General features: G+C 40.3%; 1 non-coding gene across 1 annotated transcript; it reads left to right on the forward strand.

The window, feature by feature from the left end:
- The first annotated feature begins 15,661 nt into the window (after window positions 1-15,661).
- On the forward strand, window positions 15,662-15,767 carry LOC120110038. The gene has a single exon (XR_005510816.1). It is a non-coding gene; the product is annotated as a small nucleolar RNA R71 (small nucleolar RNA).
- Window positions 15,768-24,106: the final 8,339 nt, after the last annotated feature.

Below are 24,106 nucleotides of genomic sequence, written 5' to 3' on the forward strand. Positions count from 1 at the left end.
TGTGACACTTGATTATCATGCCTGCATTGTCCACTTTCTATTTTCTTTTACTGATCGAGCCTCCATCTCATCTTCCTTTGGGATCCACTTCAATCCTTATTTGAAGCCTTCTTCCATGATTTTAGCCAGTAAAAACATCTATTATTGTCTTCAATAATAAATTAAAACCTGGAATTTGTTTTTTTTTTTACAATATGACTCCATTGCTTCATTTGGTTTTTCACCCCTTTGACTTGAAAATGATGTACATCTAAAATCTCCTCACTAAAAATTCTGATGATTGAGTCCTCACACAATTCTGCCTTGAGTTCTTGTAAGATAAAGATGACAGGGGCCCAACATTGTATCAATATTATTTTGCACGCTAACCAACAATTTGTCAGACTTTTGGTGTTGAAAAATCCATTGTTATTTTATTTTGATACTTGGACTAGCCTGCATAAAATGACAAGATATTTTGTGTTCCATCAATAATGAAGGTAAGAAACTGTCCAACTTTTTATTCATAATCAATTTCTATCTTTCGTCCACAACAGAATTATAAAGGCACACTAAAATCTTAGCAAATCTGGATCAGTTTAATGAGGAACCATATGAACAAGCCTTCTTGCCACAAGAAAACTGATTGCTTGCAATATCTTGGCATGAAAACCAACATAAAATATCATTTCAATACCTATCATTTGTATAAAGGAATAGTATGCAACCAAAGATAAAGATGTAACTCATATTCAGGTTAAAATTGCAAACAAAGAAAATTCCATCTTATTAATAATAGTATGGTTGTTTTATTAGTAAGCAAAACTGAAATTTTGTAAAGTAGGTTAAACAAATCAAACACAATGTGCAAAGTGGTGGGTGGGTAAGTTGTAAGTTCAGCGCTTGATATTTTTTAGTGAGTTCAGCTTCATCCAGTATCACAAGGATACTACGAGAATGGGCCCAATTGGGCCCCTTTCTAATTGAAGCTGGTATTGCCCACCGATTTCCACCGGAAAACTTCAAAAAAATTTGGGATCAAAGTAGAGGAGGATGCGTTCCTCCTCTGCCCAATCCTCGGGCTGTTGGGATGAGGCTGACCCTAACCTTAGTTGGTGGGCATTCGTCGGGCCGGTGCAAACGGCCGGCGGCTGTTGGGGGCAGCTGCAAACCGGCGAACGATTACCCGATTTGAGCTTATCATCTCTCTCTAAAATCCTTTATAAGTACCCCAAGTCCCCTCTATTTGATTCACTAGAATCTTTCGTCACTTTTCCTTCTTCACCAGTGGCCACTGCACCACCTTAGCCAAGTGCCACCGCTGAACTCCCATCCTCCTCTCCATTGTGCCCCGACTATCTTGTTTTCCTTGTTTTTCTCTATTCTGAGCATTGCCGCCATAGATGTCACCAGGCCTAGTTGTTTTCAGCCGAGATCCACTATCTCTGTCATGCACGGTGAGCTTTCCTTCCCTCCTCCTTTTTGGTTCTTCCTTATGTTGAGCTATTTTCCTTGTTTTTGGGCCAAATCGAGACTTACTTCTTGGTCTTGCCACCTATGCAGGCCGCTACCACAGTCGCCGTTGCTTTTGCCGCCGGCTCCATCATGAGTGGTCACTGGATCCCTAGCACCCACTATCAGACCTTCTTTTCTTCTCTTCCCTCTCCTCTCTTTCCTCTTATCTTTCTCTCCATTCTATCTTTTCCTTCCTCCTCTAATTCTTATTTCTTTTCATTTTTATTTATTTATTTACATATGGATTAGTTTCTCAAATCCTCTTTTCTCTCTTTTGACTCATGGGCTAGATATGTTAATTGATCTAGATCGACCCATGTCATTGACAACCAAACCCAGACCCCCGATTGAACCCAGATTGAGATTCTCTCTCTTTCTCTCTAAGCAAGACCTAGGAATCTTAGTTTAAAACTATGACTCTCTTTTGGTTGGATCCAAGTTGACCCTAGGGTGGACGCCCTGCACCGCCTCGATACCCGGGGCTACATACTGGACCGGTACCCCTAGCCTTGTCAAGAACCCTTATAATTTGGTTACTCTTGACCTTTTTTAAGCCACTTAAGTCATAGCTCATTTTAATCACTTGAGTTCAACTTTCTCGGACTGACCCGGGTAGTCGGGCACTACCATCTGACCAATCTGATTTGAGGGCATAAAGTCGTATCCCCAATAGTATTTTAATTTTTAACTTTTTTGGCTTCTAAAATGATGATGAAATTAATTATATTTTAATAATATTAACATATGTGAACCTAGCCCGCTACCTAAAGTAGGATTTTAAAGCAAGAAGAGCTAAGTAACCTAATGCTTCAAAATTTATTTTCTGAATTTTGGTAAAATGATAATTAGTTTATTAAATATGATTATGATACCTGTTTTATACTTGGTCAAATAGATCGGGCATATTATTATTACAATAATAAATCTTTTTAAATATATTATGAATTATGTTATGAAATTTGGAAAATATGACTGGATAAATTTTGAAATTTATTTGTTGCCCAGATAGACAACCCAAGAGGGGGGGGGGGTGAATTGGGTTTTAAAATAATTTGGCTAATTAAAACTTTGTGGATGGTTAATTAAAAAACTACAACAAGTTATTTAATTAAAGCTAAGTGCTGTGAGTAGTGTGCGGGGAAGAAGATGAGAGACAATGCAATACAAACACAAAGTTTTATAGTGGTTCGGAGCCACCTCTTGCTCCTACGTCCACTCCCCAAGTCTCACTTGGGAATTTCACTATAACCCCCTTGGATTACAGCCGGTTGTTTTGCAAGCTCACAACCAAACTTGTTGTTTTACGAGCTCACAACGAACTCGGTCGGTTTTCCCAGGCTCACCGACTAGAACCAACCCCGATTGTTTTCCCGGGCTCACAATCAAACCCTTACACACGTTGGTTTTAACTTGGCTCACCAACCAACCTTAATCCCCTTGATTCAATCCCCTGATTGAACCAAGTAATACAAATGTGTAGAAAGAAAAACAGAAGAACAAGCTTCTCTTAAGCAGATTTAAAGCAATATAAACAAGAAGGAGTTTAGAAGCCCTCAAACGCTTTTAAGCTGGTGAAGAGGCAAGGCTTCTTGAACTCCGGTCTCCTCTTGAAAGAGTAGTCGACTTGAATGCAGGAGGAGGAAGCTTTTAATGCTGGGAAGATGTTGTTGGAGCAGTAAATGCAGATCTTCCCTTTTTTTCGTTGAAGAGCACTTGGAGAGCTTGAAAGCTTGAATGCTTGGAGTGGAATGTGTGTTCTTTTTTTTTGCTACAGTCTTCTGTGGCTATTTAAACCAACCCCCACGGAAACTAGCCGTTACACTGCTTTTTCTGTCCGTTCTGCACACTCTGCGCAGCCTGACAATATGACCGTTGGTGGGTTGGAGTCGACTCGTGCGATCAGGAGTCGACTCGGCTGTAGCGGGAGTCGACTCAAGCTTTTCCGGAGTCGACTCGGAAACTGTTCCAATTTTGAATTAAAGTTGCCGTCACGACTGGGAGTCGACTCGTCTTGACCCGGAGTCGACTCGCCAACTTCTGGAGCTGACCTGGCAATTTTGGAGTCGGCTCATCCACTGAAGTCCGTGGATCCAATTTTGAATTTTGTCCACTCGAGTCGACTCGACTGTCCTTGGAGTCGACTCGAATCTCAGAGCCCGAACTCCCGATTCTGTCTTTTGGCTCATCCAGTCTTGGAGTCGACTCGAACTTCCTTGGAGTCGACTCGGCTCTCAGTTTCCGAAAGTTGGTCTTCTGCCTTTTGACGTGAAGCTTGTCTTGGAGTCGACTCGAGCTGTCTGGGAGTCGACTCGAATCTCAGAGGCAGTAACATGGTTTTCTGTCTGTCGATGGTCGCACAGTCTCGGAGTCGACTCGCGTACTGTGGGAGTCGACTCGAATCTCAGAGTCCATAAAACGCTCTCTGACTTTTTTCTTGTGTACCGCTGAGAGTCGACTCTTGCTTTCTTTGGAGTCGACCTGCCAACCATCGGAGTCGACTCGCGTTCCACTGGAGTCGACTCGAATCTCAGACCCAAAAACTGCTTTCTGACTTTTCTGTGTGTTCCTCTTGGAGTCGACTCTTACTAACTTGGAGTCGACTCGTTGAACATCGGAGTCGACTCGCGCACTTCAGGAGTCGACTCGTTGACAGGTTCTGAGATGAGGCTTTCTGTTCTTCCTTCTGTTCTTAGTCGGAGTCGACTCGTACTGATCTGGAGTCGACTCGAGCTTGTGCCAGTGAGCTTGATACGCTTGGAGTCGACTCGTGATACTCGGGAGTCGACTCGAGTCTCAGACATTGGTTCATGCAGACTTCTTAACTTATCCAAAATACTATGAACCAAGTCTAGAGACACTTGGACAGGATTTTCACTGAAACACTCAATTGAATTCATTAGTAATCACAAGATATACTCAAATGCTTTGAGCTCATCAAAATCAAACGGGGTTTTAATCAATCACTCCACAATCTCCCCCTTTTTGATGATGACAAAACTTTGAGTATATGTAAAATGAATTGCTCAGTAAATAATGAAATGAAAACCATAAATGAATTTAAATGTCTGAAAATTTAATTTATCCAAGTTTGAAAGGAGTGAAACATTAAATTTCGGAGTTAAAGCTCCTCCTTTCATTTGGAATTATATAAGCCTTCATATTATGCAGTCAATTGTTTGGCTTATATGTCATTAATGATTTAGCTTGATTAAAATTCAGATTCTCTCCCTCAGCATATGCATTCAATTATGTTTTGATTTTCTGAATTTCCTTTTAATGCTTTGAAGTTTTCGAACTGAATTTTATCTTTCTAGAGGGAAAATCTGTCAATTTGTTCTTGAGTAGGATTCAGCTAATCTCCGAATATCCCTTGAATAGATTCTGGAGATTACTCCATTAGGAGCCCCAAAAGAGAGATAATGAGCCTCGAGGTACCGAATCCACTTAGAACAAATTTATGTGTGTTTTTAAGAGTTTATCTTTTTATTTATTTCCATTTATCTTTTTATTTATTTCCATTGATTTCTTTTACATATTTTTTTCATATTTCTCCCCTTTTTACATATCTTATACATATTTCTCCTCCTTTTTGTCATCATATCAAAAAGGAGGTAATCACACACAATCAATGGCACAACCAACAAATGGCACATCAAATGGCACATAATTGAAGATAAATTGTCTACTCATTGTATTGATATGAATGTGAATACATTTGAGCATACAATAAGTAAAGTAAATCAATACAAAACATAAAATCATCTATGGCCTCCTCGAGGATGTGGCCGTGAGAGTGGACTTCCTAACCCAGATCCCTTCTCTCTTCCGAAACCCCATTCTGTGCATGGTCCCCGTACACAAGCGATCAGTCCATCGCAAGGCACGAGAGGGTTCCTTCTCAGGAATGGGAATTTCGTACTGCCTAAAGAGAAGAGTGAATATCATCCCGTATGGGAGGGAGAGCCTAGGTCTGTCTAGGGGCTCACACATATACCTATAAATGAGCTTAGGGAAGTTGACCGGGGTGTCCTGAAGAATGTAAGACATAACAGCTAGGTCCCTCTCATTTACAAAATCAAATCTTCCTGTCTTAGGAAAGATGGATCTGGACAGAATACTCAAAAGGATTCTCACTTCAATAGGAAGTGAGCTAGCAGATACCTCGTCTAGGGGGGACTGAGGTGGATGCCCTAAGATGACCGTAAGGGCCTCAACTCTATCCTCAGGGTGTGCGGGAGCCACCCCTACTAATGGAAGGTGGAGGATGTGGGCAATGAGATCCTCCGTGACACGCACAGGGACACCTACTACTGTGCCCTCGATACCTCCATCTCCCCGACGGACGGTACTATAAAACTCTTGAACAAGGCCAGGGTAAGTGGGAAGGTCCAAAGTGAGGAAGTACTCTAGGCCCTGGGCTCTAAGCCTATCACCTATGGTGAACCCTTCCCGGGAGAGATAGTCAAAGTCGACATACCTCCCGGTGGTGACGGCCTTCCCGGCCAACGGCCTTGCGGGAACCGCCCTAGGCGGGGAACAAGCCGGAGGTGGTTCCCTCGCGGGATCGTGCCGCGCCTTGGAGCGCCGCTCGGGACCGGCCTCGGGACGGGACCTCTTCCTAACCACGGTCTTACGAGGCATCTTGACCTAAACGGGAAGAAAAAACTAAAGAACGGTGGAAGGGTCGACAGAGGAAGCTCGGGACGAACCGGAAATGACCTAGGAACGGACGGAAACTCAATGTCCGGCGAAGAATCGACGGGAAAAGGGGTTGGAGACGATCGGGGATGACCTAGGAGTCGGCTCTAGGGCTTTTTGAACAGTGGCGGCTTGAGGAAAAGTGTTTGCGAAACGACAAACCTAGGGTTAAAAAGTCGGATCCCGACTGCGAGTCGACTCTCCTGAGTCGCGAGTCGACTCGACCTCGAGTCGACTCCAGAATATGCGCGAGTCGACTCTCCTTATGCGCCTGTAGACTTCGAGTCGACTCCCGACAATGTGCGAGTCGACTCCCCCTTAGGAGCCGGCTCTGAAACTTACTCGAGTCGTCTCTAACCTTGGCACGCACTTAAAAATCATGCTATAACCGTGCCAAATGAGGGAAAAACACCTAATTGGGATCTGATTTGATGATCATTGAATAGAAGCTCTATTTTAACCACATTGTAATCATCAAAATCAATTATTCTAGTGAAGACCACCACTAGGATGGATCAATCACTCCTAATCCCCTCCTAAGCACACTAAACCTCTCTTCACTTAGGGGTTTTGTAAAAATATCTGCTAATTGATTATCGGTACAAACAAATTGGAGTGTCACATCACCATTCAATACATGATCTCTTATGAAGTGATGCCTTATCTCAATGTGTTTAGTTCTTGAATGTTGAATTGGATTTTTAGTTAGATTTATGGCACTTGTGTTATCACAATTAATGGGGATTTTATCTTGTTTAATGCCATAATCTTCTAATTGTTGTTTAATCCATAAGATTTGAGCACAACAACTCCCGGCTGCGACATATTCAGCTTCTGCAGTGGATAATGCAACCGAGTTTTGTTTCTTGCTAAACCATGAGATTAGGTTTTCTCCTAGAAATTGACAAGACCCGCTGGTACTTTTTCTATCAAGCTTACATCCAGCGAAGTCTGAATCTGTGTACCCTATTAAGTTTAGGCTAGATTCTTTAGAGTACCACAGCCCTATGTTCTTAGTTCCTATTAAGTATTTAAAAATTCTCTTAACTGCAGCTAGGTGTGATTCTTTAGGATTAGCCTGATATCTAGCACACATGCACACACTAAACATAATATCAGGTCTACTTGCAGTAAGATACAGTAAAGAACCTATCATACCTCTGTAAAGTTTTTGATCTACAGATTTACCTGATTCATCTTGGTCTAACTTGCATGATGAGCTCATGGGGGTGCTGATTGACTTGTTTCCCTCCATATCAAACTTCTTGAGCATCTCCTTGATATATTTGGCTTGATTGATGAAGATGCCTCCTTCAGATTGTTTGATTTGAAGCCCGAGGAAGTAGTTCAGCTCTCCCATCATGCTCATCTCAAACTCACTCTGCATCAAATCAGCAAATTCCTCGCAGAGGCGATTGTTAGTAGCACCGAAAATGATATCATCAACATAAATCTGTACTAATAACATATCCTTATTTTTCCTTTTCAGAAATAATGTTGTATCTACATTTCCCCTAGAGAATTCATGTTCTAATAAGAATTTACTAAGTCTCTCATACCATGCTCTAGGTGCTTGTTTTAGTCCATAAAGTGCTTTGTTCAATTTATACACATGATTAGGGTATTGATGATTTTCAAAACCAGGAGGTTGTTCTACATACACCTCCTCATTAATAAACCCATTTAGAAAAGCACTCTTTACATCCATTTGATATAGTTTGAAGTCCTTAGAGCATGCATATGCTAATAGAAGTCTAATTGCCTCAAGTCTAGCTACGGGAGCAAAGGTTTCATCAAAATCTATGCCTTCTTCTTGATTATAACCCTTTGCTACTAGTCTTGCCTTATTCCTTATAACAATTCCATTTTCATCTAGCTTATTTTTATATATCCATTTAGTACCTATAATTGGATATTCAGAAGGTCTCTCCACTAGATCCCAAACCTTGTTTCTAGTAAATTGATTTAGTTCTTCTTGCATTGCATTTATCCAATTTACATCATTTTCGGCTTCTTCTATATGTTTGGGCTCAAAGTGTGAAACAAAAGCTAGATGATTATTCAAATTCCTAAGGGATGCTCTAGTCCTAACCGGTTGTGATGGATCATCTAGAATTAGTTCCTTAGGATGCCCGTGAGCATACCTCCAAGCTTTAGTTAGCCCATGATCCACTATAGGCTCTTGGTTTGATGATTCTCCTTCAATCAACTTTTGATTATCATCTTGTAATCCCATCTCATCTATCTTTTCTTCAAGTATTTCAATATCATCATCAAGATTAGCTTTCTTACTGGAGGAGATGTCACTAGAGTCATCAAATACAACATGTATAGATTCTTCTATAACTAGGGTTCTTTTATTAAAGACTCTATAGGCTTTACTAGTTGTAGAATAACCTAAGAATATTCCTTCATCAGATTTAGGGTCAAATTTTCCTAGATTATCTTTTCCATTATTATGTATAAAACACCTACATCCAAAAACATGAAAGTAATTAACTTTTGGTTTTCTGTTTTTCCACAGTTCATATGGTGTTTTCTTTATGATGGGTCTCAATAGAACTCTATTTTATATGTGACAAGAGGTATTAATGGCTTCTCTCCAAAAGTACTTAGGGAGGTTACTTTCACATAACAAAGTCCTAGCCATTTCTTCTAGTGTTCTATTCTTCCTTTCCACAACTCCATTTTGTTGTGGTGTCCTAGGTGCAGAAAAATTATGGGTTATCCCCTTTTTACTACAAAATTCGTCAAATAATTGATTTTCGAATTCGATACCATGGTCACTTGTAATGGCTATGACTGAAGACTCTCTAGCATTTGTTACTTCCTTATGGAACTTTTTAAACATAGAAAATGCTTGATCCTTATGTGCTAGGAACATGACCCATGTGTACCTAGAGTAATCATCTACTATAACAAGACCATATTTATTTCCACCTAGACTTGTTGTTCTAGTTGGACCAAATAGGTCCATGTGTAATAATTCTAGAGGCCTAGAGGTAGAGACACATTTTATGGATTTAAAAGAGTTCCTAGATTGTTTGCCAAATTGACATGCTTCACATATTTTGTTCTTTTCAAATTTTAATTTTGGCAAACCTATCACGGAGTCTCTTTTAACTAATTTAGTTATTGTGTCCATGCTTGCATGACCTAACTTACGGTGCCATAACCAACTAGCATCATTATCTTTAGTTTCATTTACAACTAGACATTGGTTATGTTTTGCAAGATCTTCTAGGTCTACAACATATACATTTCCACGTCTAATCCTTTTAAAAACTAAGCTATTATCATTAGGATTTGTTATAATACATAGTGATGGTTTAAACATAACATCATATCCTTTATCACATAATTGACTGATGCTTAACAAGTTATGCTTAAGACCATCAACATATCTAACATTATCTATAAAAGTAGAAGGGGTGATTTGAACTTTACCAATACCAATGATGTGACCTTGGTTGTTGTCTCCAAACGTCACAGCACCTCCCTTCTTAGCTTCAAGAGTGAAAAATTGGTCTTTATCACCCGTCATGTGCCTTGAGCAGCCACTATCCAAATACCAGCAATTTTTGTTGACCTTGGCTGCAAGACACTCCTACACAAGCAAATCATGTCATCTTAGGTACCCAAGTTTTCTTGGGTCCTTCATGGTTAGTCAAGTTGGTTCCTTTTGGAACCCATACCCTTTTAATTTTTCTTTTAGTTTTACTTTTCCTAAAATTACATACATTTGCTTTATGACCTACTGTACCACAACAAAAGCAGGTTATTTTCTTAGTTTTTGTTTCCCCAGCTTTAACAAAGAAGTTACTAAGAAGTTTTTGCTTATTTCTTGGTTTATATCCTAAACCGGCTTTATTAAACACTGCAAGTTGACTATTTAGTATCATGTTTAATTTTTCAGAACTATAGGTAAATCTTTCAACTAAGGGTTTGTATTTGTTAAGTTCTTTAGTTAGTGTTTGATTTTCGGCTTTTAGATCATTAAGTTCTTTAGTAAGATCCTTATCTAAGGTTTGTTTATATTTTTTAAGTTCTGAAAATTCCTTAGTTAGTTTTTCATTTTCTTTAGTTAAGGTGTTGGTCTTTTGAGTTAAAAGTTGGTTGCTTGTTTTAAGTTCTATATTTTCTTTGGTGATTAAATCCTTATCCTTAACTAATTTATCGTATTTATGTAGGTATGATTGATTAGTTATTTTCAGTTCTTTATTCTTAAGATTTATAGCCTTATATTCTGCCATTAATTCATTAAATGCATCATAAAGTTCATCAAAAGAAAAATCAGGATGCGTGTCGGAAGTTACCTCGTTTTCGTTGGCCATGAAACAGAAATTGACCTTCTGATCGGTTATTTCAATTTCAAAAATAAACCACGCAATAGCACGTATCCTGTAGGATAGTGATTACGGGTGTCGGTCCACAGGGATTGAAGAATAAGTTATTTTTCTTTTAAAAATAAATCAACAAGAAGGATTTGCTAACTTGATTTAACTAAATCAAACTATGAGTACGGATTGAAATTTTATCAAAGTAAATAGATCTAGGGTTTGGAATCCACCACATAGCATTGCATCAAGGATTGTGTTCTTAATCTTATCTTTTGGAGAGGCATGCAATTTTGGCTACAAGCCTTATAAAATAAAAGCATAAAGAGTTTTAGGAAGATCCATCTTCGGTATAGCATGAAGTGTCTACCTAAGTATGCTAATCTAGGGTGTAGCACATCTCATCTTCCTAGGCATGGATCATCTTAGACTACTTTAGCAACATGAATAGTAAATGGCATGCTCAAGGTTTAAACATCATAAAATAATTTTTCATTGAGAATGAGAATTTAAACAAACTCCAAAAAGATTAAAAGAGTAAGAACTACAATGCCCTGTTACATTGCTAGGGCTTCATCCAGCCCTAGACTAGGTGTTCAGCCGCGCATGGTGGCCGGATGTCCTTCCATCTTCAAATGAAAGCCTTCACCTCTCATTCTTCCCAAAATGTCACAAACTCTTCTCTTTCCTCCCTCCTTTCTCTTTTTTTTATAATTTTTTTTTCTCTCTTTTCTCTCGGCTGGTGGCTTCTTTTCTTCACCGAAACAGGGGAGACCCCTCTCTCTTTCTTCTCAACCGAGCCCTCCTTATATAGGACTTCCCCACCCCTTGCAGCCGACTGAGGATCGAAACGGCCGTGGAATCGCTGGGCGCTGATCATGGAAGAGGATCCCTCCTGGATGGCGAGAAACGGACGAGGCGGAGGCGGGGGAGGCGATGATGCGCTGGTGCTGGATCTCGGCTGAAGACGGAGGGGCTGGATCTGGCTGCGTCACGGGCGGAGGAGGAGGCGGGAGATCCGGTCGCTGGCTGCACCGCGTGGGGCTCGTGGCTGGAACGGGAGAATCGTCGGGTGGCGACTTGATTCTCGGCCGTGATCCACCGCGGGAGGAAGAAGATGAACAGTGGAGATTTTATCCTGCTGTGAACGCGCTGGGACGAGCGGGCCAGTCTGGGATGCTGCGGCTGTAAACGGAAGGGAGTGATCTGGGAGGATTAGGAGAAGACGATGATGCTGGGAGGAATTCCTTTGATCGCGCGGGGGAGGATGCGGAGGGGATCACTCGGTATGTTCCAAAACAGGGAGGGGAAGAGAGGGAGATGAATGCGTGAGAGTTTTATTTATCTTATATATATATATATATATTATTATTATTATTATTTGTTTTGAAAGGTGGTTGGGGTCCACTCGGGTAGGTTGGAAGAGCTTGGTCCTGAATCTGAAATAGAGGAAGTTTGGACACGTGGAGAAAATGGGAGAGGCCTCTGTTTGGCTAGGTTGGGAAGCTTGGTGCACACGGAAAAATATGACGTGGACAAAGGAATGGATAGCTTCATCCACATGTGGGAGAAAGTAGTCCACACATGAAACAGATTGGAACTAGTTCGTGAATGGGTTGACTCGACCTGCACACACATTAAACTATTAAACCAAACTTGAATTACCTCTAATAATTTATTAAAATGCAATGAAGAGGGAAAACACATTTTCTTATGTTTAAATTTAACATATGTGAATAACAATAATAATAAGTGCTATGTAAAATAGATAAATTTATACATTATTTAGCACTCATCACACCCCCAAACCTACATTTTGCTAGTCCTCGAGCAAAATAAAATTAGAAAAGACAAATTCTAACTCACTTTCGCAGGCATCGCGGTTGCATTTACCATATGCAACAAGGCTTTAAACCCCTAGGTTACCCTAGTGGACGAGTTATAGTCTCGTGAGGGTTTCCAGCGAAGATACCCACAAACTTCAATATTGAAATAAATCATTTATTGTTATGATTATTTTTTTTTATTATTTTTATTCTTTTTTTAATTATTTTTTTTTTCGATTGATCTATGAAGTGAAAATCAAATTCCAAATGCATACTAGTAAAGAATTTCAAAAACTTTTTTTTTATATTAAAATCTAATTTAAGATACATAAATGATAAGAATTTCAAAACACACACGGTTTTATTTACTAAGTCAGCCCAAATTCTAGGTCAAAATGCAATTCAAGTTGAAGTCATTAAGTTTCCGTTAGGGAGTTGTAAGACTTATTTATACTGGAGTGCTCGGTGAAATCTGGACCGTTCACAAGCTAAGGGTTCGGATCTCCAAAATATTGTTAATACTAGTAGTTTCCAAGGATTGGTCGAAAAGACCTACTCACTGATTCAAAATCATCTTATCTGCAGGATTTCGAGAGTTGTGGATGTTTACTTTAGTACCTCACGGGCTTTATCTGTAATATTCCAGTTTACTCGAATTTTTACAATGACGGCTTTCACACTATTGTCTTTTCGGTCAATACAACATTTTTCTTCTTTTTTTTTCTTTTTTTTTTAAAGAAAGATATATAAATTGTGCACTTTTACTCTTGTGGTGATTTCTCCGTGTAACGAGCAATCAGTCGACAACTCTCACACCAGTTGGCATAAGGTGTCGGGCATCAAGACTCCCCTACGGACTTATGCTCGGAGTCCTCATCACAAGCCCACTTGACCTTTGACAATAGGTAGCCCTTTTCGATGTTCCTGACTAAATCCATTTTTATTGATTTTTTTTATTTTTATTGGATTAGATAAGTATGATTCATCAGGGTCCAAGGTTGCTACTATACTATCAACATAATGTCGAGCCTAGACCTTAGAAGGGTCGGCCAGTGTGTAGTGAAATTCCAAAGTATTAATTAGCTTACAACTCCCTAAGAGAGACTTAATAAAAAGAACTTAAATTTGTATTACTTTCCACTAGTCATTGGGCTTTTTAGATTTTATATACCTTGTGTGTTTATCATTCTCGCATAAATGTATATAAATTAGGATTTTTTTTAACAAAAACTTTTTTTTAAAAATTTTTTTTTATTATTTTATAAAAAATGAAAATAAACACATTTTTTTAAAAAAATATTTTTATTTTTTATTTTTTTCTTTTTTTAAAAAAAATGATTTTTATTATTATTATTTTTATTATTTTTAAAAAAAAATAATTTTTTTATTATTATTTTTTTATTTTTTATTTTTTGGGATGAAAATCAAGATGAATACCCCCAAACCTAAACCTAACATTGTCCTCAATGTTAAGAAATAATCTAAGAGAATTGGGTTGCCTTCCAACAAGCGCTAAGTTTATTGTCTTCAGCCAGACACAGTGAGATAGTTTTTGCATCTCCTTTTATGAGGTCATCTATTTTGTCTATTATAAAACACTCAACTTCCCTCGCGGGTTGGTCGGCCGCATTGAACACATTTAATTTTACCTTCATGTTTCCAAATGATATGTTCATTACCCCTGTTCTACAATTGATGCATGCATTGGCTGTTGCTAAAAAGGGCCGCCCAAGGATCACGGGGATTTGTTTATTAGGATTGGGCTCATGTTCCATATCAAGGACAATGAAATCTACTGGAAAATAGAATTTATCTACCTTGACAAGAACATCTTCAATTATCCCACGTGGTGTTTTTACAGATCGATCAGCCAATTGAAGGGATACCGAGGTTGGTTTTAACTCACCTAAACCAAGTTTCTCATAAACTGAATAAGGTAAAAGGTTGACACTTGCCCCTAGATCTAAGAGTGCTCGATCAATGAAATTATTTCCTAAGACACAGGAGATGGTGGGAGCACCAGGATCTTTGAATTTTGGAGGGGTGTTGTGTTGGAGAATAGAACTCACTTGCTCAGTTAGGAAGACCTTTTTAGGCACATGTGTCCTAGATTTTCGCTTTTGTGTACAAAGGTCTTTGAGAAATTTGGCATAGGAGGGAATTTGTCTGATGGCATCAAGGAGTGGGAGGTTGATTTTAACTTGTTTGAAGACCTCCATCATCTCTTCTAATGAAGTTCCCTTTTTGCCAAATGGAGAGGGTGAAGTAAGAGCTTCAGGATATGGGGCCTTTGGGATATGAGTTTTGGCAGAAGGTGGACTAGGTGAAGAAGAAGAAGAAGGTTTTTCATTTGACACATTTCTATCCTCTTCTTCATCCTCCTTATTGTTGTCCTCCCCAATCTTATTGTCTACTACACGTCCACTCCTTAGGGTAGTCAAAGCATTGGCTTGTTCATGATGAATTGCATTTAGTTGATTTTCTTGAGCCATGTATTGTCCCCTAGGATTACTTAGTGGTTGGCTTGGAAGTTTTCCTTCCTCTCGCTTGTTTAGTGCATTAACTAGTTGACCCATTTGAGATTCTAGCTTGGCGATTGATTGCGTATGAGAGTGCACTAATTGTGTAATGGTTTCCAAACCTTGAAGGGCGTTCAACACTTTCTCCTCAAAGGCTGTGTTTCTTTGGGGTGGAGGAGAAGTGTGTTGAAATTGAGTCGAGGGACGGTAGGGATAAATATTTTGTTGGGCTTGAAAATTCTGAGGATTTTGAAGATTTTGGGAATAGGGTTGGGCAGTATTCGAAGCTTGCTGCTTCCAAGAAAAGTTTGGATGATTTCGCCATCCCGGGTTATATGTATTGGAAAATGGGTCATTACCCGGTCTAGGCAGTATTTGAGCAGCATTGATGTGTTCTTGCACGAGTTCGGGGAATTGGGGCGCTGAAGGGCACTTATGAATAGGGTGGGATGGGCTAGAACAAATAGTACACACTTGTGCTTGGGAAGAGTTCATGTAATGCCCACCTATCATCAGTTGGTCAATCTTATGGGACAATGCATCTACCTTGCTAGACAGGTCCATAGAATGACTTATTTCACAAATGGTCCCTTTTCTTTGAGAACTCGGGGGTGCTTGACGAGAACATGAAGCATGGTGGAGGGAGTTTTCATTAAGTTTTTCAAATAATTTCCATGCTTCATGCTCATTTTGAAGCATAAAAGTGCCCCCGCATGCAGCATCGATCATCTGACGGTTTCGTTCTGTCAATCCGTCATAAAAACATTGCACTAGTTGCCACTTAGGTATTTGATGATGAGGGCATTTACGGATTAGGTCCCTAAATCTCTCCCAAGTTTCATGAAATTCTTCTCCCTCAGTTTGGGAGAAGCTTGTAATGGCACGTCTAAACTGGTTCGTTCTTCCTATGGGAAAGTATTTTTTAAGGAATTCTTGTTGCATTTGATCCCAAGAACGAATTGAGTTGGCTTCTAAAGAATTCAACCATTGCTTGGCTCTATCTTTAAGGGAGAAGGGGAATAACCTAAGTTTCAGAGCATCATCAGTGAAATTCTGAATCTTGACAGTGGTGCAAATTTCAAGGAATTCATCTAGGTGTTTATATGGATCTTCATTGGTGAGCCCATAAAAAGATGGAAGCATTTGGATCACACTAGACTTTATTTCATATTGTACAGCTGCTACCTCAGGTAATCGAATGCAAGATGGGGAAGTGTAAATAGTGGGAGTAAAGTATTCCCTCAGGAGTTTGGGTTGTTCTTCAGCCATCTTAAGAGGTGGGTATGATCCTAATGTTTTGATCTTAGCTCGAATGTTCCTAAGGGTTCGTTCTATTTCAGGGTCAAAAGGTAATAGATTTTGTACTCTAGAACGACTACCGTGCATACACTAGTACTCGGTCAATCAAGCATGCAATAAAAGAGAAAAGCATATCAATCCTAGTCTTTGTCCTAAAATCACTAGACAGCTCCTAACTGGTTTGAAGAGGGCACCTAAGCCTCCAATCCGGTCTAATGAACCGAGTTGACCAGGTAAGCTCCCAGGTAAGTGGAGGGGTCACGATGCGTTCGCAAAGGTCCCACTTAAAACCCACTTGCCTCGAACAGATGAACTGTCTCCCTTATAGGGACAAAGCTTGCCTAGACATCAACTAAGCCACAGAGCGAAATTGGTGCAACCTTCGGTGATCTTCGTCCTATTGAGCTCGAATGTCCCTAGGGGCCAACGTCTAATTGATTTTAATTAAAGATGACACTACGTGAGATTGAGTTCACCTAAGTTGGGCAAGAGTCCGGTGATGAAATCCGGCTCTTATCTTGTTGGGGTGATTGCCCTTACTATGTGCAAATTGATTTGTGTATGTGTATCAAGCATGCATTCACAATTTTGCTGAAATTGAAATCAAACAATCACCACAAAATTTCAAGCTAATAATTAATTTAAATAAGAAAGGTTTAGAGGTTACCAAAGGAAATTTCCCCAGCAATTTTAAATTTTTTTTTTTAGCAAACCTTCAAAGCATTCCTTTCTGATAGCCCAGATCTCCTCTTCGATTCCTGATCAAATAAGACCAAAAGAAAAATTAAAAAAAAAAAATTAGTAGAAGAGAAAAAGGAGATAAGAAAAGTAACAATAATAGAGAATAATTATATATATATATATATATATATATTTGAAAGTTTTTTTTTTAATTAATTAATTTTTTTTTAATGATAGGAAAAATAACTATGCAAGCAATCCCCGGCAACGGCGCCAAAAATTGATCGGTTATTTCAATTTCAAAAATAAACCACGCAATAGCACGTATCCTGTAGGATAGTGATTACGGGTGTCGGTCCACAGGGATTGAAGAATAAGTTATTTTTCTTTTAAAAATAAATCAACAAGAAGGATTTGCTAACTTGATTTAACTAAATCAAACTATGAGTACGGATTGAAATTTTATCAAAGTAAATAGATCTAGGGTTTGGAATCCACCACATAGCATTGCATCAAGGATTGTGTTCTTAATCTTATCTTTTGGAGAGGCATGCAATTTTGGCTACAAGCCTTATAAAATAAAAGCATAAAGAGTTTTAGGAAGATCCATCTTCGGTATAGCATGAAGTGTCTACCTAAGTATGCTAATCTAGGGTGTAGCACATCTCATCTTCCTAGGCATGGATCATCTTAGACTACTTTAGCAACATGAATAGTAAATGGCATGCTCAAGGTTTAAACATCATAAAATAATTTTTCATTGAGAATGAGAATTTAAACAAACTCCAAAAAGATTAAAAGAGTAAGAACTACAATGCCCTGTTACATTGCTAGGGCTTCATCCAGCCCTAGACTAGGTGTTCAGCCGCGCATGGTGGCCGGATATCCTTCCATCTTCAAATGAAAGCCTTCACCTCTCATTCTTCCCAAAATGTCACAAACTCTTCTCTTTCCTCCCTCCTTTCTCTTTTTTTTATAATTTTTTTTTCTCTCTTTTCTCTCGGCTGGTGGCTTCTTTTCTTCACCGAAACAGGGGAGACCCCTCTCTCTTTCTTCTCAACCGAGCCCTCCTTATATAGGACTTCCCCACCCCTTGCAGCCGACTGAGGATCGAAACGGCCGTGGAATCGCTGGGCGCTGATCATGGAAGAGGATCCCTCCTGGATGGCGAGAAACGGACGAGGCGGAGGCGGGGGAGGCGATGATGCGCTGGTGCTGGATCTCGGCTGAAGACGGAGGGGCTGGATCTGGCTGCGTCACGGGCGGAGGAGGAGGCGGGAGATCCGGTCGCTGGCTGCACCGCGTGGGGCTCGTGGCTGGAACGGGAGAATCGTCGGGTGGCGACTTGATTCTCGGCCGTGATCCACCGCGGGAGGAAGAAGATGAACAGTGGAGATTTTATCCTGCTGTGAACGCGCTGGGACGAGCGGCCGGTCTGGGATGCTGCGGCTGTAAACGGAAGGGAGTGATCTGGGAGGATTAGGAGAAGACGATGATGCTGGGAGGAATTCCTTTGATCGCGCGGGGGAGGATGCGGAGGGGATCACTCGGTATGTTCCAAAACAGGGAGGGGAAGAGAGGGAGATGAATGCGTGAGAGTTTTATTTATATTATATATATATATATATATATATATATATTATTATTATTATTATTATTTGTTTTGAAAGGTGGTTGGGGTCCACTCGGGTAGGTTGGAAGAGCTTGGTCCTGAATCTGAAATAGAGGAAGTTTGGACACGTGGAGAAAATGGGAGAGGCCTCTGTTTGGCTAGGTTGGGAAGCTTGGTGCACACGGGAAAATATGACGTGGACAAAGGAATGGATAGCTTCATCCACATGTGGGAGAAAGTAGTCCACACATGAAACAGATTGGAACTAGTTCGTGAATGGGTTAACTCGACCTGCACACACATTAAACTATTAAACCAAACTTGAATTACCTCTAATAATTTATTAAAATGCAATGAAGAGGGAAAACACATTTTCTTATGTTTAAATTTAACATATGTGAATAACAATAATAATAAGTGCTATGTAAAATAGATAAATTTATACATTATTTAGCACTCATCACCTTCTCTTCTTGTTCATCATCTGATGAGGAGGATGATGAGTCGGAGTCCGATAGGGTAGTGACAAGTGCCTTTTTCTTCTTGTACTTACTCCCCTTCTTCAGTAAGGGGCACTCCGCTCTTATGTGACCCGGCTTCTTGCACTCGTAACAACCAATCCCCTCATTTTCCCTTTCCTTACCTTTGTCTTTGCGGTAGGAATTTGAGGGGCCTCTCCTTTGATGATAGGACTTCTTGTGGTTGATGAATTTCTTGAACTTGCGCACAAGAAGAGCCTCACCACCATCTTCCTCATCTTCTTCTTCTTCACTGCTGCTGCTGCAAGACAAATCCTTGTTAGAAGAAGTAGATTTAAGGGCTATTACCTTTTTCTTATGGGAGGACTCTTCCTCGTTGTGTTGTTTCATGGTGAGCTCGTGCGTCATGAGGGATCCAAGAAGCTCCTCAAGTGGTAGCTTGTTCAAGTCCTTGGCTTCTTGGATTGCTGTCACTTTAGCTTCCCACGACCTCGGTAGACACCGAAGGATTTTCCTGACAAGCTCACTGTTAGTATAGTTCTTGCCAAGGCTTTTTAGACCATTGACAATATCAGTAAACCTAGTGAACATGGATGTGATTGTTTCATTTGAATCCATTTTAAATAGTTCATATTTATGAACCAAGATGTTTATTTTGGATTCCTTGACTTGATTCGTGCCCTCATGGGTCACTTCAAGTCTGTCCCAAATTTCTTTTGCTGAATTACAAGTTGAAATCCTATTGAATTCATTACGGTCTAAGGCACAATAGAACACATTCATTGTTTTAGAGTTTAGTTGTGCCTTCCTCATGTCATGCTCATCCCAATCCATTTCTAGTTTAGGTACCTTAACACCATCTACATATATGGATGGGATGTATGGCCCATTTACTACAATGGACCACATCTCATAGTCTTGGGCTTGGATGAATATTCTCATCCTAGCCTTCCAGTATGAGTAGTCAGATCCATTGAAGAAAGGGGGTCTTTGGGTGGACTGACCCTCAATGTGAGAAGATCCAAATGGGGTTGTCATTTTGATCTTTTAACTCTTGAGTGGAAGAGTTTTTGGCTCTGATACCACTTGTTGCCCAGATAGACAACCCAAGAGGGGGGGTGAATTGGGTTTTAAAATAATTTGGCTAATTAAAACTTTGTGGATGGTTAATTAAAAAACTACAACAAGTTATTTAATTAAAGCTAAGTGCTGTGAGTAGTGTGCGGGGAAGAAAATGAGAGACAATGCAATACAAACACAAAGTTTTATAGTGGTTCGGAGCCACCCCTTGCTCCTACGTCCACTCCCCAAGTCTCACTTGGGAATTTCACTATAACCCCCTTGGATTACAGCCGGTTGTTTTGCAAGCTCACAACCAAACTTGTTGTTTTACGAGCTCACAACGAACTCGATCGGTTTTCCTAGGCTCACCGACTAGAACCAACCCCGATTGTTTTCCCGGGCTCACAATCAAACCCTTACACACGTTGGTTTTAACTTGGCTCACCAACCAACCTTAATCCCCTTGATTCAATCCCCTGATTGAACCAAGTAATACAAATGTGTAGAAAGAAAAACAGAAGAACAAGCTTCTCTTAAGCAGATTTAAAGCAATATAAACAAGAAGGAGTTTAGAAGCCCTCAAACGCTTTTAAGCTGGTGAAGAGGCAAGGCTTCTTGAACTCCGGTCTCCTCTTGAAAGAGTGGTCGACTTGAATGCAGGAGGAGGAAGCTTTTAATGCTGGGAAGATGTTGTTGGAGCAGTAAATGCAGATCTTCCCTTTTTTTCGTTGAAGAGCACTTGGAGAGCTTGAAAGCTTGAATGCTTGGAGTGGAATGTGTGTTCTTTTTTTTTTGCTACAGTCTTCTGTGGCTATTTAAACCAACCCCCACGGAAACTAGCCGTTACACTGCTTTTTCTGTCCGTTCTGCACACTCTGCGCAGCCTGACAATATGACCGTTGGTGGGTTGGAGTCGACTCGCGCGATCAGGAGTCGACTCGGCTGTAGCGGGAGTCGACTCAAGCTTTTCCGGAGTCGACTCGGAAACTGTTCCAATTTTGAATTAAAGTTGCCGTCACGACTGGGAGTCGACTCGTCTTGACCCGGAGTCGACTCGCCAACTTCTGGAGCTGACCTGGCAATTTTGGAGTCGGCTCATCCACTGAAGTCCGTGGATCCAATTTTGAATTTTGTCCACTCGAGTCGACTCGAATCTCAGAGCCCGAACTCCCGATTCTGTCTTTTGGCTCATCCAGTCTTGGAGTCGACTCGAACTTCCTTGGAGTCGACTCGGCTCTCAGTTTTCGAAAGTTGGTCTTCTGCCTTTTGACGTGAAGCTTGTCTTGGAGTCGACTCGAGCTGTCTGGGAGTCGACTCGAATCTCAGAGGCAGTAACATGGTTTTCTGTCTGTCGATGGTCGCACAGTCTCGGAGTCGACTCGCGTACTGCGGGAGTCGACTCGAATCTCAGAGTTCATAAAACGCTCTCTGACTTTTTCCTTGTGTACCGCTGAGAGTCGACTCTTGCTTTCTTTGGAGTCGACCTGCCAACCATCGGAGTCGACTCGCGTTCCACTGGAGTCGACTCGAATCTCAGACCCGAAAACTGCTTTCTGACTTTTCTGTGTGTTCCTCTTGGAGTCGACTCTTACTAACTTGGAGTCGACTCGTTGAACATCGGAGTCGACTCGCGCACTTCAGGAGTCGACTCGTTGACAGGTTCTGAGATGAGGCTTTCTGTTCTTCCTTCTGTTCTTAGTCGGAGTCGACTCGTACTGATCTGGAGTCGACTCGAGCTTGTGCCAGTGAGCTTGATATACTTGGAGTCGACTCGTGATACTCGGGAGTCGACTCGAGTCTCAGACATTGGTTTATGCAGACTTCTTAACTTATCCAAAATACTATGAACCAAGTCTAGAGACACTTGGACAGGATTTTCACTGAAACACTCAATTGAATTCATTAGTAATCACAAGATATACTCAAATGCTTTGAGCTCATCAAAATCAAACGAAGTTTTAATCAATCACTCCACATTATTTTATATGTATGTATTCTTAGCATGGCTATGATCTAGCCCCGTCAATGGAAATTATTTGTTTGGCCCTGCTGACTTGTAATCTGAAAAACTGGTTTCGATACTGAGCCACCAGTGATTAGAATAGTAGTATCAAGCACTTTGTGTATTCTATATCTGACCCATGCCACTGGATTATGTGGCCATAGCTTGATGTTGGCTCTTTAATATTAGTTGATAAAAATAATAATAAATTTTGAAAAAGATATGCGTATTATTCAAAAATTGATTTATCCTCAGTTAGTATCATGCTCTTTAATTATTTATTTATTTATCATGCTTAGATTCCACTTTTTAGTGTTATGTTGCTTACTAGGCTAGTGTAGCTTATTATTATTTTTTTCTCTACTTTTCAAATCTTGAATCATGATTGTTTGCAATTTGGGGGAGTGTGCTAGATCTTCTGAAGACATTCGCAATTATTGGAGTTCTTGTTTAGACTAGTTTAGTTAGAATTTTTTATTTGATTTGAATTAGTTAGTATATTTTGACTTAGGACACTTTGAAATAATTGATTATGGGAATGATTTGTTTTAGATCTTGATTAAACTATTTTCCAAGAATCGAAAAATTATTATTGTTCTGAGATTATGATATGATTTATAGCCTTGAATGCTTGTATGGTCTGCCAAGCAAGTATGCGGCATTTATTATGCTCTGGGTTTGGGGCGTGACAGGTTTAGTGATATTAGAGCCTAGGTTTTAGGATCCTTAAGATTCGTCGGAAAAGTTGAGAGTTGGGTAGGAACTAGACAATAGGCTAATATTATTTGTTTCTTGTTAATAACCTTCTGCTATTTTGTTTGGATGTTATTTGTGATATTTGTTTTATTTTTTCTGAATCAGAATGCCGCCTCACCATACCCGTAGTTTGAATGAGACGGTTGGGGGCTCTCAGGGTGGAGCCCCTACTAACCAAGCCGCCAAGGCATCTCGGAGTCCAGGGCACCATAATGTGGCCTCCAAAATTTACCAATAAGGCGGCACTGGTCAATAAATAGTGAATCAACCAATTCTGGGTCAGCCAATGGTGATACAAGGGAATGTAGTTGGAAACCAAACTCGGGTGCTTGAACTAATTAAGAAAGTTGTTGGATTGGTACGTCAATAGAGGTAGCAACCACAACACTTAGTCTAGCATGATGTTGATCTAGCTGAGAAAAAAAGGGGTATAACTAAATTCAAAAGGGTGGCTCCTCCAACTTTTAAAGGTACTACTAATCTTCATGAGGGCAAGGCTTGGATTGATGAGATGGAAAAAGCCTTTAGGAAAATGGAGTGCACTGGTAAAGAAAAAGTTAGATTTGCCACCTATACGCTTCAGGACAGGGCTCATCATTGGTGGAAGTCTGTGGAATGCACATTGGCTCATGAGCATAAGTTAGTTACTTGGCAGAGGTTCCGCACTTCCTTCAACTCCAAGTATTTTCCTTTAGTCGTCTAAGAGAGCTAAAGAAGAAAGTTCTTAATTTGTTTCAAGGAGCTATGACTGTGGATGAGTATGAGGCCGAGTTTGATAAACTGTCCCAGTTTGCTCCCACCCTCATCATGGATGCAGAGTCCAGGATGAGGAGGTTTGAAGAAGGGTTGAAGCCACACTTATGTCAGAGTTTGGCCGCAGTGCACTCAGCAAATTATGATAATTTGGTAGATAGGGCCAAGATCATGGAGATTATTATGAAAAGAAACTTGAGATACAAAGTCGTGAAGTAAAAGAAGAGGAGCAAAGATTTTGATACTCAGAGTGGATAGAACCCTGGCGCACCTGCAAAATCTCGTGACAAGTCTTGGCATATGGGGATGCAAGAATCTTTTGGAATGATTGCTAAATATGAAGCATGTGGTGGTGTTCATAAGACCAAGATTGTAGACGGTTATCCGGAGCTTGTTTCAAATATGGCCAACAGGGCCATAAGATAGCAGAGTGCCTTCAGAATCATCAAGAGTCTTAATCAATTCAGAGGGCCCAGGCTACTAAGACTTAGCAAGTGCAAGCTTCTTTTGCTCCAACTCAATCAGCTCAATCGTCTTCTCCCAAGCATCAAAAGGGGGGAGACCGTGCACTCAGGGCTGTGTTTATGC

This window comes from Phoenix dactylifera, chromosome 2 (assembly GCF_009389715.1).
Source record: "Phoenix dactylifera cultivar Barhee BC4 chromosome 2, palm_55x_up_171113_PBpolish2nd_filt_p, whole genome shotgun sequence".
Taxonomy (NCBI): domain Eukaryota; kingdom Viridiplantae; phylum Streptophyta; class Magnoliopsida; order Arecales; family Arecaceae; genus Phoenix; species Phoenix dactylifera.